The sequence below is a fragment of the Apium graveolens genome, unplaced genomic scaffold (genome assembly GCF_009905375.1).
Source record: "Apium graveolens cultivar Ventura unplaced genomic scaffold, ASM990537v1 ctg379, whole genome shotgun sequence".
NCBI classification, from domain to species: domain Eukaryota; kingdom Viridiplantae; phylum Streptophyta; class Magnoliopsida; order Apiales; family Apiaceae; genus Apium; species Apium graveolens.
The window spans coordinates 14,003-31,016 of NW_027418263.1; the positions used below are offsets into that span (position 1 = coordinate 14,003).

Below are 17,014 nucleotides of genomic sequence, written 5' to 3' on the forward strand. Positions count from 1 at the left end.
ACACCAGAAGTATTAAGTAGAAAAAGTTTGGATCTTTTGATCAGCACACACAGTATTAATCAACATAGATCCCAGAGCAGTCTCATTAGAAGACATCATCATTCTGCTGTTATCAATAAAAAGATCATTTCCTTCTTCAGATGGTGTCTTTGCTGAAGAGCACTCCTGTTCACTTAGAACTTGTAGGAGTTGGAGGTGAAGTCTTCCGGTGCTCGTCAGACAATATTGTGGGAGCAGTGATCTCTTCTTTCTAGGAACTTTGAAGCTCAAAGGCAATGGCACCTGCAAACCTTTATCATTACCTTGAGCTGCAGTTGGTAAACTTAGTAAGATTTAAGAAAACTTGTTATTATTATATATACTTCTGAAAAAGAGACAACTAGATTGAGGTAAAGCACCTAAACAAAAAAAAAGAAATTACCTTTGATAAAACACTCAACACACACATTTTATTGTGACAGTTCTCTACTTTCTAGTAAGTACTTTATTTTTTTAGGTGCTCCAGTATGAAACACTATATGTATGCAATTGTTTAGTGATAGAAATATAATTATTATTGTTATATGAATAAAAATTGAAATCTAAAGAATCTGTAAATTAGTTTTAAAAAATAATTTGCTAGCTCCTGGTACAAAATTTGAATTAAAACAATGAAAGATAAATGATATGTGGTAGGTAGCAATAAGAATGAATTTGGGAGATGAAAAATATGTTGTCAAATATTTCTATGTAGTGGGAGGACACATTCAAGGTCTAGTTGGGGCAAGGCCCTCTTTGTTTTTTTATTGTTTGTGAATATATCTATACTAAAATTCACAATTAAATAACTATAAAATTAATTAGACGACACTTAATTTCACAGTACAATTCAAGATTTAATTTGTATAAATAATCAGTCACTAAAACAAGAAATAGGATACATATATACTAACATCTTAAAACACCTATTACTCTTTTTCCTACCTCTTACTTATTTTATAAACTCCTTATAAATTATAAATGTACTAAGAATATTTTACATATTGTTTATTTAAAAAATGTAATATTATCAATTAGAATACAGTAAAACGCAGAAAACAATCTACTAAATTGGCCTACAATTTCTTTTAGCTTTTTGGGAATAACCTTGATTTTCTTTGTATATCCACAGAAAAAACATAAAACTTATGCCAGGTCATCTTATAATTGTAAAGAAAAATCTTTAAACTTATGTTATGTGATATGTAATTCTAGACATAAATTTGTAAATTGGTCACTAACAAATTTTTTTCTAGATCTAAACACTTGTCAACATTTCAAAATACTAAAACTTATCCCAATACTGACATAGCCTTGTAGACTACTAAGATGATATAACGTGCTTTTAAACTTAACTCAACTAAAATGTTATTTTCATTTTTGTTTGCTACTATTGCTGGAGAAATCCCTCAACTAACTTCTAAATTCTAATATAAATCAATCAACTAAACTTATTGATATCATCTTTCAAGGTGTTAAGACACAGTGATTATTCACTCTATTTTTCTGTCAGTTTTCCAACTAATTTTAAAAAAATCCCCAGGGAAATGCTTCATATTAGATGTGAAATCTTAAGAAATTCTTAAATAAACGGGCGATTATCTTATTAGGGGAAATGATTTATATTAGATATAAAATTTTAAGAAGTTTAATTGACTGGCCTTTATATGAGTCACTCAAAAGCATCAACATCAACTTGTGACAAGATGGGTTTTGTTCTCCTCTCCCCACCATTAGCTCACCAAATAATTATAGTCAAATTCTAATACTTACACAATCTAAATCATAATCAAAAAACAAAAGATTGCTAGATAATTTTGGATTTAAAATAGAACGAGATGAAAGAAAAAAAATTAAATCTTATACAAGTTATGTATAGATCTATAGGATGGATGATGACAATGTACCTGGTGGATAAACTCTTTCTTCTCTCTCTGATCACAATTATAAACTCTTTTTTTATTTCTTATCTCTATTGTAAACTCTTTTTTCTTTTTTCTCTGTTGTTACTTACAGGTTTGTTTTAATATTTTAAAGTCTCAATACAAGGTGTAAGAAATAAATAAGGACTTCTTTTAGCCCATTAAAGAAAAAGAATAATTAATTGCTTTGTCATTTTATATCTTATTTAAAATCTATAAGATCTTAAAGTAGTATCAACATGTAACCAACTATTATTACATTGGTAACTTATTGATTTAATAAGTCTTTCAATATATATTTTAGAATTTAATGTTTGCTTTTTACAAGCATATCAGAATTCTATAGAATCAAAAATATTATTTCTTATTTATTTTTGTGAATTCTAATATTTAAAAAAATAATTTTATTTACAAAACTAATAATTTTAAAGGTGGATAAAAAATTAAATATCGCACTAGTTGTGTAATTTATGCAAATTCGTGCACAAATGTAATAATACAATTATCCTCAAATCATATTACTACATAAAAAGGTACATGTGACATACCTTAGCTACCTATGACAAAACTTATTGTTTATTAAATTATATAATAAATTTGAATTTACTAGGTTTATGTGCATTGAACCTTCTCTAATTCTAAAGGTTTTTTGTTTTTGTTGCATATAATAAACCAAAGATAAATGGAAGATAAATGGTAGGGTTGGGTCACATATTATAATATACAAATTTAAATCCAAATATTTTCTCCGATCCAAATTTTTGGGTTACCCATAGGATGACATTTTTTTGGGTCATCCAAAATTACAAATAATGTTGTCAATATAATATATACATTAAAACCCCATTAATTACATATATATACAATAATAGAATCTAAGACATGTTAATAAAATACTATTTAGTATTTTTATAGAGTCGTTAAGCTGATTCAACCTATCAAGCTAAAAGCAGAACTTATGCTCAGAGTCAGCACAAGTGTATGGGAATGATGCAAATACATTCAGAGTTGACAAGAAAGATCCACAAGGTGGAAAAATAAGCTACCCAAGAGACTATTAAGGCTACACTGTCCACTAATCGAAAAGCTAATTTTCCTCGCATAGTTTGTCTTCGTAGATGGGTTTTACAAAGCCTATATACGTAAATGAGTAAGACGAGCAAGTGAGAGGTGACCATATTAAGACTGCAAGGTTTTTAATCAGACTCTTGGAAATGTGAGGGTTTCTCCATTAGGAAAAGAAAAGATTCGTTAACTTTAATGTCATATTAGCTACCCAGCCTACCTGTGAGAACCCTCTTATCATGAATATATGAGAGCTAGGTATAGAGTAAAATGATAAGCAGTACTAGAACCCATTTAAATTCATGTGTGACAGATGAAAGTGATACACGTCCTTAAATGTATATAATAAAAGTGTAGAGAACTTAACAAAGACCTACAGAGTGTGTACAAATACATGGAGAACACGTATAATAAGATTCCACTCAAAATAATATGGATTAATCTGGATGATAAAGGTTGTCATGTTACTCATGTATGTATGTGATGGTGATGGAAGATATGTCACCCTAAACTACTATCACTAGCTACTATATACCCACATATATAGCAGCTTGCATTGGGTGATTACTATCGATTAAGCATGAAGCATGGCACCGAGTGTTGGGATGGTTAATCTAAACTTATTCACTTTCCTTCCTGTAGATATCTGATTGCCTTTAATTGTTGCTTGGCCAGGGTGTCTGATTATTCTTAGTTATGGAGTGATTGCAGGAGAATAAAATAGTAGTTGAATATCTATAGGACTTTTGTGATTTGATTTCCTATTTTGTAGGCATCACACCAGACGTGATTTGCCAATTTTCCTATATATTTAATAGTCTCTCATATCAATAAAACACAACAGTAGTTGAACGTGCATAAACCTTTGTGTTTCTCGGTTTCTTGTTACTCATATTCACATCTGTAGAAGTAGCTCTAATAATCTGGTATCAGAGCCTGGTCAATCTGTGGATGCCAAAGTATATGCCAAGAATGGCGACTGATAAAGGCAAAGAAGGAATAGTTACACTGAATTACCCTATGTTGACAAAAGGTAATTACACTACTTGGGCGATGCCATTTCAACAATAGTGCGATTACGTCTTTCTACATACCTTCTCAACAGGATACCAACACGAGCACTTTCAGGAGTTACACCCCATGAGGCATGGTCTGGAGAAAAGCCTCATGTAGGTCACATTCGTGTATTTGGTTGCACAGCACACGCAAAGATCTTAAAGGGCCATGTTTCAAAACTTGATGACAGGAGTAAAAGTATGGTGTACTTAGGCAAAGAACCTGGTACAAAAGCCTTCAGATTATATGATCCAGATACGGAAACGATACACGTTAGCAGAGATGTAGTGTTTGAGGAATCGAAACCGTGGCCATGGAACTCTGATACAGAACCACAGGGGAAGGGGAAACAACTGCAGACTTTCTCAGTATTACAACAATCTGCACAATAAGAGAATGAGGCTGTTATGGAACATGAACCTGTTACGCCAAGCGTTTCCAATGTAAGTAGTGATACAGACCATGACCTGGAGTCCCCCTACTCGACAGGTTCAACATCTGCGAACCGGAATTCAGATTCAGGTTCGAGCAGTGAATTTCACAAGTACAGGAGACTAAGTGATATCTACAACAACACTGAATAAATTGAACTCGAGGATGACGAGTTATATTTAATGGGCATTGAGGAACCATCAAGCTACTCTCAGGCTGTTAAGGAAAACAATTGGAGGAAGGCCATAGAAAAGGAAATGCAAGCCATTGAGGAGAATAAAAGTTGGACCCTGACAACTTTACCTCCAAGACATAAAGCTGTTGGCTTGAAGTGGATATACAAGATCAAGAAAGGGCCAACCGGAGAAATTATAAAATATAAGGCGCGTATTGTGGCAAAAGGTTATGTACAACGACAGGTAATTGACTTTGAAGAAGTATTTGCTCCAGTCACTCGTCTCGAGACTGCTAGACTGTTACTAGCTCTTTTAGCCATTAACGGATGGCAAGTTCACCATCTCGATGTCAAAACAGCTTTCTTGAACGGAGAAATTCTTGAAGAGGTATATGTTACTCAACCGGAGGGTTTTGTTAAAGCAGGCCAGGAGCACAAAGTTTATAAGTTACTCAAGGCCTTGTATGGTTTAAAACAAGCACCGCGTGCTTGGTACGCCAAGATCAACAAATGTCTCGAAGAATTTGGCTTTAAATCAGTGTTTCCCCTGTTACTTCGTCTCATCCACTCTTCTCTGGTAAGTAATAACTTTCCTTCTTCCTTGTCCTTTCATAGCCATTCCTCTTCAGTTAATAATAGTTGGCCTCTATTGGATTCAGATTGTCCACACAATCTTTCCTCATGTATCTTAAGTGAACCCATGGTTTCTTCGATTGTCATCTTCTCTAGATCTTCAAATTGTTCAATAGTCAAAACAATTTGTAGAAACTTAGAGGGTACTGCTCGGAGAAGCTTTTTAACCACATAACTTTCAACGATCTCGTCACCTAATGCTCTGATGTTAGTTATCAGGATGTTCATTTTCATACAAAAATCATCGAGTGACTTATTTTCTTTCATGTTTAAGGCTTCGAACTCGGTTTTCAGTTTCTGGATCTTGGCTGTCCTCACTTCGCTCCGCACCTTCGGTACAGAATTTTTATGTCTTCCCATGCTTCCTTTGCGGTCTTTTTCTCTGCAAGGGACAGCAACTGTCTCCTCGGGTATGGCCTGGTAGATTGTTACTAACGCCATTTTAGTCCTGTCTGTCCTCGACACTGGCTTTGGGATCTTTAGGCTCTATTGCCTCCCACACACCATAAGCTTGCATATAAACAGCATCTTCATCGCCCAAGCAGTGTAATTACCTTTTGTCAACATAGCGTAATTCAGTGTAACTATTCCTTCTTTATGTTTCTCAGTTTCTTGTTATTCATACTCACATTTGCAGAAGTAGCTCTAATAATCTGGTATGAGAGCCTGAACAAACAAGTTTAGATTATGGGGGATAATGTTGGGATGGTTAATCTAAACTTATTCACTTTCCTTCCAGTAGATATCTGATTGCCTTTAATTGTTGCTTGGCCAGGGTGTCTGATTATTCTTAGTTATAGAGTGATTGCAGGAGAATAAAACTTGGACCCTGACAACTTTACCTCCAGGACATAAAGCTGTTGGCTTGAAGTGGATATACAAGATCAAGAAAGGGCCAACCGGAGAAATTATAAAATATAAGGCGCGTATTGTGGCAACAGCCATGAACGGATGGCAAGTTCACCATCTCGATGTCAAAACAGCTTTCTTGAACGGAGAAATTCTTGAAGAGGTATATGTTACTCAACCGGAGGGTTTTGTTAAAGCAGGCCAGGAGCAAAAAGTTTATAAGTTACTCAAGGCCTTGTATAGTTTAAAACAAGCACCGCGTGCTTGGTACGCCAAGCTCAATAAATGTCTCGAAGAATTTGGCTTTAAAAAATGTCCATACGAGCAAGCTAGTGTTTACAAATATGAGAACAATGAAGTAATAATCATTGGCGTGTACGTTGACGACATATTGATAACAGGCACAAATCTTGCAGGCATAGAAGATTTCAAACGAAAGATGAACAGCAAGTTTCAAATGAGTGATCTAGGTAAACTTTATACTACCTTGGAATCGAAGTAGAATAAGGAACAGATTGTATAGAGCTTAAACAAATGGGATATGGAAGGAAAATTCTTGAAAAGGCTGGGATGTCAGATTGTAACCCCAGAAGATTTCCTATGGACCCAAAGGAAACTCTTAGTAAAGATGAAGATGGAAAACAAGTTGACTCAACCCTGTTCAAAAGTTTGGTTGGGGGCTGAGATGTCTGGTACACACTCGCCCATCCATTGCATTTTCGGTTGGAATTGTGAGCAGATATATGGAAAGACCCACAATTTTACACCTAAATGCTGCAAAACGAATACTCAGATATATAAAGGGGACAATCAACTTTGGATTAGTCTACTCGAAGAATGGTGAAAATTCTCTGTTATCAGGATACTCGGACAGTGACCTGGCCGGAAATTTGGACGACCGTAAAAGTACTGTAGGAATGGTTTTCTATCTCAATGACAATCTTATAACCTGGGTTTCACAGAAACAAAAGTGCGTTGCTATGTCGTCATGTGAGGTAGAGTTCATGGCTGCCACTGCTGCGGCTTGCCAAGCAATTTGGCTAAGGAATTTGCTGAAATAAATAACTGGGAAGTATGATGGTCCAGTGGTGCTATTTATAGACAACAAATCGGCCATTGATCTTGCCAAAAATCCGGTATTTCACAGGACGTAGTAAGCAGATCGACATCTGTTATCATTTCATTCGTGAATGCGTGGAAAAAGGTGAAATAAGTATCAAGTATGTGTGTTCTGAAAATCAGAATGCAGATATCATGACCAAGGCACTTACAATTACAAAATATGAAGCTATGAGAAGCTACTTGGTGTTAAGAGCCTGAACAAACAAGTTTAGATTACGGGGGATAATGTTGGGATGGTTAATCTAAACTTATTCACTTTCCTTCCTGTAGATATCTGATTGCCTTTAATTACTGCTTGGCCAGGGTGTCTGATTATTCTTAGTTATGGAGTGATTGCATGAGAATAAAATAGTAGTTGAATATCTTAAGGACTCTTGTGATTTGATTTCCTATTTTGTAGGCATCACACCAGACGTGATTTGCCAATTTTCCTATATATATAATAGTCTCTCATATCAATAAAATACAGCAGTAGTTGAACGTGCATAAACCTTTGTGTTACCCAATTTCTTGTTATTCATATTCACATCTGCAGAAGTAGCTCTAATATCCAACTTCCGTAGTTCTTGAAGACAGTTCACTTGGGACCTGGTTATTGCATGTTCACTCATGTTGGCTTTATGCCTAAATTAAGGAAATCACACAATAAATGGGTGAATTGCCCCAAGTGTATATGCACTTTATGTGTCCTATCACTTGAGATAGTGAACTTCATTAACTAGCCATTGCTATACCAGATTTGACAATTCGGCTATGAGATACCTCTAACTCTCTCAATTTATTTTTGCATGGGTAAGTCTGTCGTTTTACAAAGGCATATAGATTTTCCAGGATATTCAAATATTAGTATAAATATGAGAATTTGAAATTATAACTCAAATCCTGTCATTTGAAATCCCTCATTTGAAATGAAATGCAAATTCTCAAACGCTCTCTAAGGGTGCTATTAATGATTTAAAAAAAAAAAGAAGGTCAAGTAGTTCTATGAGTTGGTAACAAGTACTCCACATGTGATAAAATTTTGTGTGCTTTCATCAGATATCTCAATGACAATATATATAAAAGCATCAATCAATTTAAAATTCATTATATAAATAGGTAAAATTTCTAAAAGAGTTTAGTTTAATTTTCTTACCGCCAGACATCTCCAACTGAATGAGTCCATGCTTGGGAATATAATTGGCAAGAGTTCTTTTAAGCCTCCATCTGGTTCCACATGCATTACATAAATATGGCTTCTCAGATGGGCCTGTTCTCCAAACTGTAGTGTCTGTGCCATTAAACATAGTAATAATTGATATGATTAGGTCGAAAAGATTAAAATTAAAGTACTAATTGATTACACAGACACGAGTAGTCCAACTCCGGACCTCCCACAAGGGGTACAAGAGTTCAACCACTACACAAACACCTTCTAGCAAAAGGAAGCAAAGCCCTACTTTTTCAAAATAAAGAATATTATATAAATTATTATATATTGGATACCTGTAAATTTTAAATCTGGTAATTAATTACTATAACCTCAGCAAATCTCTACCGTTTGGCAAGTCTTATTACCTTTTCGTCGACCATGATTAAGGTCTGGTTAGCTTTTTAGTACTGTGCATAAAAGTCTGGAAATCTTGGTACATATTTTCACTGTGCATTTATAAAAGCCCAATTAACTAAAATATGCACCAATAATTTTATGCTAAGATCCGATAGAAACTCCCATCTACACACATAAGCACTCTTTTCAACTTTTCTTTATAAAGATGCTCATGTGCATATACCAAATGTTGCACGCAAATAAGTTTCAATTAACAAGGATTGAATATGTACCTTCAAAATATCTATTAGAAGTGACATAAGTGGCACAAATAGTTGCAGAACACTTACTCTCAATCCCACAGTGGAAACATGATCTTCTACCCATGATAGCTGATATTTGTAATAAATCTTCCTTAACTCCTTTGAAGAAAAATGTAGCGCTACTGCAAGAATTAGCTCTACTGCAAGAAAGAATAATTCACAAATTAGATATGCACATGAAATGTAGAAATGAAGCAACAAAATTTGCTCCTAAAGCTAGATTTAGCCACCCATTCTAATTAAGAATTGAAAGGAATAGGAGAATTGTACCTCAACCCTGAAGATGCAAATTGATGTTTATTTTAGTCCAAATATATAAGATGTATCAGGAACAACAATCCCATAAACCAAGTGATGTAATCTCAATGTTACACTTAAAGGAAAAGAAAAATTGAGAGAGTAATTTGATTCTTACAAAAATATTAAAGTGAAGAATACAAATTTAAATTACATGAGGGCATATTAAGAAAATTGATTATGCAATTTCTTTTTTCCTTTTTTGTGTCTCTTAATAAATTTTCCTTTTGATATATTCATATCCTTATAATTTCTATTTTCTACTTTTTGGCCAGCTTTATTCTCTTTTTGTTCCCTGTTTCCCCCCCTAAATATGGCATATGGAAGAAGATATTTACCTTTGAAAAAATGAGAGTATCTAATATGCAAGACTTTTTTAAAGATTTGTGTAGGATTTTTATTATTAGTGAACTGTTGTTTATATCTCAATAAAAAAGATAAAAAATTACATTTAGGCATAACAAGAAAAATGGTCATATCAAATAGCTTATGATCCAATCATTTTCCACCAATAGGCTTCATGAAATACAACCATGTAAAAAATGATGAATTCTATAGCGGCACAAAATGATATGTGAGGCAAGTATGAGTTAGCACCAAGTCAATTCACTGAGATACTTTTAGATCTCGAGGTCAGTACATGACCTACTGGGCACAAGTGACTAGGATAAGGGACAATAAAATTTGTTGTAAGTTTAAAATTTTTGATGAAATTTATATTAAAGCCGTTCTAAACTTTTATTGACATTTTTTGATTTTGATAAGAAATAAAGTTCGAAAACTACTTCTTGCACCTAAAAACAGCACCATTGTTGAAAAAAATGGATTGGCAGAAAAAAGATGGATGAAATAGGTGTAGTCATGTAATGGTTAGAATCTTTTTTACATTTTTTGCACACCCAAATTTCAAGGGGTACTGTATGGATATTAAGTGTCTTTGTTAAAGTTTCTAAATGAACAGCTTAGAAAAGAAGTTTATGTACAGTAACCACTTATATTTCAAGATACTACTTTTCCAAACTTTGTATATGGATTAGTCTAAGCACTATATGACCCCAAACATGCATATGAAGCATGATATGTTATCCTATACACACTGATTTCAACCTACTTGGCTATTGTGATGCACAAAGAGAACATGCGGAAGCTGTCAATTATTAGGAGAGCAGTTAGTTTGTGATATAGTAAAAAATAACAATATCTCTCAACTTCAACCATTGAAGCTAATTACATGGCTGCTTGAAATTCTTGTGATCAAGTGCTTTCCGTTGAAAACACCTTATTGATTATGACCTTGAATTGGACACATTCCGAGTATGTGTGATAATACAAGTTCATCAATAGTAGATTATCCGGTTGACCACTCTAGAAAAAAATATATTGACACCAAATATCACTTTAAGGAACATGCAACAAATGAAAAGATTGACTTGCATTATGTTCCTATGGGGAAGTAATTAGCAGACATTTTTTCAAAACCTCCTGTAGAGTCCACTTTTCCTAGGCTTGCTAATGAAATTCGAATGCTTAACTCATGTTAATTTACTAGTAATTTAAATGTCTGATAATTGTTACAGTCATGATATTTCTATTCTCTGCATTGCTCAATATTTTAAGGTAGAAATAAGCTCGAATATGTGTTATAAATATTTCATTAAATAAATGCATATCTTAAGCTTTAAATTTTGTTAAATTTTGTTTCAAAATTTTGATAATTAAAGTTTTGTTACTCTACTTACTAAGAATGTTAATATTTATTTTTTACACGAATAAAGAACTAGCTGATTTAGAATTTATGAAATTGGCTAGTTCAGACTTCTCGAATTAGTTCATATGGGAGTTCTCAAAGAAGTCAATTTTGAGGCTTCTCAAATGACCTATATTAGAGTTCTCTAATAAGCTTAATTTGACTTGTGGAATATAGTGATTCGTGGGTCCTCCTATAGGCTAAAGTTGGGACTTCTCGAATCAGTTCATTTGAGGGTTATGAATTGGTTTATTTGAATTTCTCCAATGATTTAATTCACTTTCCAAAAATTTAAGAATTCCATTTTTTAGCTTTAAAAATTAAAAATTATGTCACTAAGTGTAAAAGCTTATATGCTCAATTATATCTCCTTTAATTGAGTACAGTAGCTTGAAATTTAAAAATATGATCTCTAATCAGTCACGTGTAATGTACCTTGCTTGCAAGATATTTTAAATCCACAAGTCACTCAAGTGCTTCAGTTCTCTTATATCCTTCAAATAATTCCCATTTCAGAATTTTGTATTTTAAATCTTAGTACCATTTAACTGATTGATTACTTTGTATTATTTAAAGAAACTAAATATTTTTATTAAATATTGATCACTAATTCATAAAAAATGTAATACCTTTTAGAGTATAATTAGATTCCCTCACCTTTGAATAACGGTAAATATTGTTTTTAGAAATCTAATTACTAAATTTACTCTATTGTTTATGAAATCAAATTAGTAAATATCTGAATATAATATTAATGTTATAACTTTTAGACCTTCAAATTATGCAAGATTCAAGTATAACTAATTTCCATTATTTAAATAATAAAAACATAATAAATCTTATTAATATTTTTAAATAAAATTTATGCATAAAATACGGATAATTCGGGTGTTACTTTATTACTTAAATACAAAAATAATGAAAAAGTAAATACTAAAACACATTGCTTTATATATCCCAAAATAATAACTAAAGCAATGAATTTTGAAACATAATTCAAAAATTATATATAAAAAAATAGTAAGGGAAATTTGAAATTAATAATTTAATAATTCCCAATACTCTCGATTATAAATATATATATATATATACTTTATAAATTAAATGATATTCGTACTCGCGTGCCTTATTCATTTAATAAACATTCTAAAATAAATTAACCTAACGATTATAATTCTTAAAATAACATGATGAACTAGTTTACTTACTTGAAATTCGTCGGCGTTACAGTCTCCCCCCTTGAAAGGATTCCATTCTCGAAATGAGTGTAGTTATCGGACAAGTGAAGGGTAATTCTTTTGCATCTTTTCCTCAAGTTTCCAAGTAGCCTCTTCTATCGAATGATTTCTCTAGATTATCTTTACCAAATTGATTTATTTATTTCTTAACTTCTTAACATTCTTGTCTACAATCGCGGTAGGTTGTTCTTCGTATGTCAAATCCGACCGAACCTCTATTGCCTCGTAAGAAAGTACATGCGGGTTGTAAGAATGGTAGGCCTTCAAGACGGATATGTGAAAAATATCATGGATATACTGGAGATCTGGTGGCAATGCTAACTAATAAGATACATCTCCAACGTTCTTTAATACCTCAAATGGACCATTATATCTAAGAGTTAACTTTCCTTTCATCACAAATCTCATAACTCCTTTTCAAGGTAATACCTTAAGTAAGACCTTGTCTCCGACCTTAAATTTCCCAAATATTTCCCCCCCCAACCAAAAAAAACCCATTTCCCCTTACCACCAAATTCTTTTCTTGTCTATCTCTCACTCTCAGTCTCACTTTGCTCTCTCTCTCATCAGCTCACTCTGCTCTCTCTGGATCTCTTTCTCTCTCCCATCTCTGTGCTTCTCTCCCTCTCTCTCTTTCATCTCTCTCCCTCTCTCTCACACACACCATATCTGTTGGTTGTAAGTAGATAGGGTTTCAATTAAACTCCAAATTGAAGAACATTTTAAATTAATAAAACTCCATCTATGAAAAACACTAATTTCTGAACATGTTTGTTTTTTTATTAAAGTTTGTTTGTTCGATTAGTTTAAATTAGGTCAATTAGGTATGTTGATAATTTTTAATGGGGTTTTTCCATGTTTGAACAGGTTTTCAGATTCAGTGAGCTTCATAAGGTTTGTACTCTAATTTTCTATTTTTTATTGAGTTGTCTTAAATATGCATGTATATATATCTACATAAATCTCTATTTTTAACATAAATTAGGTTTATGTTCTTGTGTACACATTTGTGATATTTGTATGTGTTTTTCTTTTCTGGTTGATATCTTCTCATATTTGTCCGCTTAAAGGTTTAAGTAATAGTGTTAATATTAGTATCACTGCAAGAAAATATGATTAAATACAACTGATTTAAATTCGACTGGGGTTAAATTCGACCGCAGGCGGTCGAATCCTTAGGACAAGGCTAAATTCGACCGGCCTCGGTCAAATTCAAACGGTCATATTAAAACGGTCGTATTTACAATCAATTTTAACCGAAAACGGTTGAACTAAAACGGTCGAAATTAAACTGGTCGAATTTAGCTCCTAAATTCGACCAACAAATAATTTCAGTCGAATTTAGCCCTTAAATTCGACCGAAAAAATTTTTCAGTCAAATTTAGCCCCAATAAAAAAGTGGAGGAAATTTTTCTGCAAAATAATTTATTTGGCACTCCTAAATTTAATCGATTTCGGTCAAATTTTATATTTAAAATGGCGGGAAAATTACTCATACTTCTAAAATTTTTGAAAAAATATGAGGGAAATTTACCGCCCTTTTCGAAGTTATATTTCAATGGAATTCGGTTGTATTTAGGATTTTTAAGAATTTAAAATTTTTAATAAAAAACTTATTTAAATGGTAGTGAATATTTTGAAATTATGAATATGGGAGAGAATAAAAGTTATCCAAATAAAAAAATTAGTTCTTGAATATATAAATTGTGCACTAAAAGAATTTTCCAATTTCTTTACTTGTTAATTGATGCTAGTTAGTTGTGCTAGTCAAACTCATGTTTGACTTTTAAAATGTCAAACCAAATAAAATTATTTTGATATAAAATTTTGGTTATACCACTAATATATATATCTATTGACATCCGTACGGTTGGATCGATGAAAAATATTTTTAAAAAAATCGAAACTCCAATTCAGGATAAACACTAGTTAGTTGTACTAGTGAAACTGATGCTTGACTTTTAAAATTGGCAAACCAAATAATTTTTTTCTTAAAACTTTGGTTATATCAATAATATATATATATCTATTGACATTTGTACGATTGAATCGATCAAAAATAATCTTTAAAAAATGAAAGACCAAGGCAACTATAAACTCTATGTAGTTGTACTAGTCAAACTCATGTTTGACTTTTAAAGTGATTAACCAAATAAAATTATTTTGATATAAAAATTTGGTAAATATTTAAAACTATTGACATCTATACAGTTGGATTGGTGAAAAGTATTTTTAAAAAAATCGAAATACCAATTCAGGACTAAACACCATGTAGTTGTACTAGTCAAAAGAATCGAAACATAGATATTTTCTTACTCATCCTGTTTGAAATTGTTGAAATGAGAAAAAAAAATTGAAAACACACAAATATTTAAAATTCAAATAGTTTTGTATATTACAAAAAAATATATATTTTAATATAAAAGGATAACATTCGTGATATATACAAATATTTTTGGGAAGGAAAATATATATGTGAGGAGAGAATTTTGATTTTTCTTGTATTTGATAATTTTCCAAAATTTAAATATTTTTTTAAGATTAGGATATTAATTGGGATTAGGTTCGACTTTGTAATTTATTAAATTTTATATATGTTTTTGGATAATACAACTATACATATATTTATATTTAAATGATTCAATCATTATTTATACTAGCTTAAATCATTATTGACGAGTATTTGTCGAGCTAGCTTATAAGCCGAACTTATAACTTATAAGCTGATAAGTTAAATGTTAGTAACAACGTACTTTTTCTCAACTTATTTTTATTTTTCGCTTTTTTATTAACTTCAGTTTTAAAATGTATGTTTTTAAACGTTAATATAATTTTAAAAAAACAAATTAAGATAATTATATTTAAAAATAATTTATTTTAATTCATTTAATTTTAAAAAAAAATTCACTTACAAGTAAAATTATCCAAACACTTAACTAACTTATAACGATTCATCTACTTATCACTTATAAGTCACTAATTGATTTTAAGTCATAAATTACTTATTTTAAGATTTTCCAAACGGGCAATTAAACTTTCAATATAGTCTGACAAATGGTAGCCCTCTAACAAAGGCCCGTCCCAATAAAAAAGCCTAACAGTTTAGCATCTTGTTATAAAGCATCTTAAACAAAATCCTGAAGGCTACCTCAAGCGCCTCTCTTCACTCACATCTACAATCCTTTACATCTATATTAGTATTAGAAGAACAAGAAGAATGAATGCTTACTGCAGAATCAAATAACGGGAAGCATGAAACCGATCCCTGATGGTGAATGTCAGGAAGAGAGAGGGCGAAATCCATATATCATTATCGTAGGTGCTGGTGTTGCTGGTTCTGCTCTGGCTTGTATACTTGGAAAGGTAATTCTTCACTTCCCTATGACTTACCTGCTCACATGTCATTGCTCTGGCATCGGTTTAATCATTACAGTTTTATGCATAAGGCAATGATTTCAAATTATCCGATTACAATGTGGTGGTGATGGGGAAGGGGATAAAATTACAGATAGTGGTATATTAGCAATATGTTAAGACTTCAAAGGGAAAGAACTTATACTATTATTTTCAAGAAGCTTTAAAGTATTTTTCTATTGTTTGCGGCATGATTTCACACAGGATCTTGTTTAACCTGTAGTATCTTGCTTGGTTTGACATGAAACAGGATGAGGGTCAGGTTTTTTTAATTGAAAGAGTTCTAGCAGAGCCTGATAGAATTGTTGGTGAATTACTTCAGCCAGGGGGCTATATGAAACTCCTTGAGTTGGCTCTAGAAGGTAAGAACATCATACATCGAAGATGCAATGACAACTCCCAAAGCTGCATTCAGTTTTCAGTACCTCAATTGGTGTTGAAAACCTTTGCATCTACAACCCTTTGCATCTATCAAAGAGAAACCAAGGCTGTTGAGGAGAAGCGAACCAGCACTATTAGCGCACAGAAGATGTTTGATGTAATGTCCAGCTGGAATAAAAAAGATGGTTTTAGTAATTGTCCAATTTTTTGAGCCATTAAATCTGTTTGTTGACATTGTCTTTCTATACATTTGTGTTGTATTAGTTCCATATAATATTCTGTAGAATTTTGGTTGTTGAAATGATACGTTTTAGTTTGGTTAGGTTGAAATTATAAAATGAAATTTAGCACCATTTACTCTCTTTTTAAAAAAAATCTGGTGTTAGTTGAAATTGATCGAATTCGGTTGAATTTACGTCGCAACCAAAAATTGTTGAAATTAATTTTCGACTGCATATATTCGAATTTAATATTTTGGCGGTATTTTGGTGGGACTTGTATAATTTTTTTTTAAATTTTTAATTATTTGGGCGGGATTATCAAATTTTAGGTGAAGAATTGAATTCGACTGCCCTCGGTCGAATTTCTTCGGTTGAATTAAACGGTCGTAAATATTCAGTTGTAATTAGCCGGTTGAATTTAGTTAAATACGATCGAACTCGTAAATTCGACTCCCTTTATTACAACCGATTCAAAATCGGTCGAATTTAGTTAAATTCGACCGCGCGCGGTCGAATTAAGCTAAATTCGACCGATTTTTTCGCTCGAATTTAGCCTTTTTTCTTGTAGTGTATGTTTTTAAATTCGAGTTTGT

At 32.2% G+C, this 17,014-nt stretch overlaps 1 long non-coding RNA gene across 1 annotated transcript; it reads left to right on the forward strand.

Moving 5' to 3' along the window:
• The first annotated feature begins 15,562 nt into the window (after positions 1-15,562).
• LOC141701373 (uncharacterized) lies at positions 15,563-16,553 on the forward strand. Its single transcript, XR_012566757.1, has 2 exons — positions 15,563-15,768; positions 16,070-16,553. It is a non-coding gene; the product is annotated as an uncharacterized LOC141701373 (long non-coding RNA).
• Positions 16,554-17,014: the final 461 nt, after the last annotated feature.